A 2,606-nucleotide genomic window follows, 5' to 3' on the forward strand; every position below is an offset into this window, starting at 1 on the left:
CCAAAATAGGTGTTTTTCCTCACTCAGGGACCTCAGGCCCTAATCTTTCCCTCTCTGCCTACTGAATCCTATCTTTTCCTATCATAAACAGACACTTCTCCAGAGATGATACAGAAATGGCCAACAAGTAAAGCACCTGGGTGGCTCAGTCCGTTTGTTACAGCAAATACTTGGCGCCCAGGAAGGGACAAGCGACAGTACTTAGGGAATCAGAAAAGACTGCTGCCTGCCCAGTGAGTCATCTCCAAAAGCTGAGCATCCCACTCAGGTTTTACTGATCTTTTATACATATGTGCTTCCGGGTGGGCGGGACTAGTATAGTCAAGCTTCTGGTTCCTGTCTGCTAGATGATGCAAGAGGCAAGCTAGATTGCAGAAGTCAAAGGCATGCAAAGGGAGTTTCTGGCCTTGGATATCTGGCTGGCCCTTTTTATTTGCATTCACCAGCTTTCCTTTTCAGGTTAAGTGTCCAACTTTGGTTCAGGTAATGTTTTCACGGTTTGTGAGTTCGAACACCGTGTAGGGATCTGTGCTGACAGCTCAGAGCCTGGAGTCTATTTGGGATACTGTGTCTCCCCCTCTCTCTGCCTCTCCCCCACTCACGCTCTGTCTCTCTCTTTCAAAAAAATACTAAACATTATTTTTAAGAAAAGCCCAAACCAAACTTCTAGAGTTGAAAACTAAAATATTTGAGGGTTTTTTGTTTTGTTTTGTTTTTTTGCTGCATCCACCATGAGAAGGAAGATCATTCTCAAGAAGACCTTCAGCATTCCAGAAAACATTGACATCACTCTGAAGGGCTATACTATTAGTTACTGTGAAGGCCCCCAGAGGAAACCTGTGAAAGGACTTCAACTACATCAATGTAGAACTCAGTTTCCTTGGAAAGAAAAAGTAGAGGCTCTGAGTTGACAAATGGTGGGGAAATATAAAGGAAGTGGCTACTGTTCACGCTATCGTAGTCATGTACAAAAAACATGGTCAAGAGTGTTAAACAGTGTTTCCATTACAAGATGAAGTCTATGTGTTGAGTTTTTCTGGGGGTGATGGTGGGGTGGTGGGGTCCAGAGCCGACAGCCAAGAAAGAATTCTTGAAGATGTCTTTGGTGCAAAAAGGTGATTTTATTAAAGCACAGGACAGGACCCAGGGGCAGGAAGAGCGGCCGCAAGACCATGAAAAGAAACTGGTTATCTAATAGGGAGTTGGGGGAGGTAAAGTCAAGGTGAAGCTTCCAATGAGATTTTCATATGCTAAAGAAGACTCCCAGGATACTGGAGGCCTAGCTATTGTCAAGCTAAGGTTGGTTTTCCTTCTGGCAAAGCATTAGCATTAAGATAGCAGGGAGTTCCTGGAGAAACCTCTGCTTGCCTCAAGTATTGGCCAGCAGGCTGCAGGTTATAAGGAAATTTAATTTTATTTGCCATTTCCTTCTGTCTTTGTTTCCCACATCATGTGTATGTTCACTTTCCCATCAATGTTGTTATTCAGGAGAATGGTTCTCTTGTTGAAATATGAAATACATCTGTTTGCTGGGTTCAGATGAGGTCAGGCATTGCCTGTTCAGTATCTCCCCAGAAAGATGAGTTAATTCTTGAAGGAAATGACATTGAACTTACATCAAATTCAGCTGCTTTGATTCAGCAACCCACAAGAGTTAAAAATAAGGATATCAGAAAATTTCTGGATGGTATCTGTTTCTGAGAAAGAAAAAGTTCAGCAGGCTAATGAATAAGACCTAAGTTAGTTCAGCTACAGAAACCACAAGATGCCCGATTTTTCAGACTTCTTTGTGATATTTTAAAGATGCACTAACAGCTGTGTGTTAAAAAAAGAAAAGGAAAGAAAACTACAAGATTGGAGATACTGAATTGGATGGACAGGAGATTAGATATTATAGATGGAAAGACTGGTGAATTAAGGACATAAAAATAGGCACCATCCAAAATGAAACACAGAAAGAAATAGAATCTCCCAAAATAAAAGAGCATCAATGAGTTGTGGGACACTTCATGCTTATGTACAAATAATTGGAGTATCTAAAAAAGAGGAGAAAGAAGAGGGTGAAAAGATCTCTTAATATTAAAAATTATAAATCTACAGACCTAAGATGCTCAACAATCTCCAGCACAAGAAAAATGAAGAAAACTGCACCAAGGTGTATCAAAATCAATGATACAGAAAAAAATCTTAAAAGCAGCTGGAGGGAAGGGCGCCTGGGTGGCTCAGTCGGCTGAGCTTCCCACTTTTGGTTTTAGCTCAGGTCATGATCCCAGAGTTGTGGGATAGAGCCCCATGCACTGAGCATGGAGCTTGCTTAGGATTCTCTCTCTCTCTCTCTCTCTCTCTCCCCCCCCAGCCCCTCTCCCTCACTTGCATTCTGTCTCTAAAAATTATATATAAATACATATGTAAATATATATATAATATATTACATATATACATATATGTATATGTATATATGTAATATATTATATATATAAATATATACGTGTGTGTGTATATATATATATATATATATATATATATAAAACAGCTAGAGAAAAAAAAGACATGTTACATACAGAGGTACAAAAATAAGGCTGACAGATTTGTCATCAGAAACAATG

General features: G+C 39.9%; 1 pseudogene; it reads left to right on the forward strand.

The window, feature by feature from the left end:
• Positions 1 to 731: 731 nt before the first annotated feature.
• LOC122210294 lies at positions 732 to 1,732 on the forward strand (annotated as a pseudogene).
• The last annotated feature ends 874 nt before the right edge of the window (positions 1,733 to 2,606 follow it).

The sequence above is a fragment of the Panthera leo genome, chromosome E3, assembly GCF_018350215.1.
Source record: "Panthera leo isolate Ple1 chromosome E3, P.leo_Ple1_pat1.1, whole genome shotgun sequence".
In the NCBI taxonomy this organism is placed as follows: domain Eukaryota; kingdom Metazoa; phylum Chordata; class Mammalia; order Carnivora; family Felidae; genus Panthera; species Panthera leo.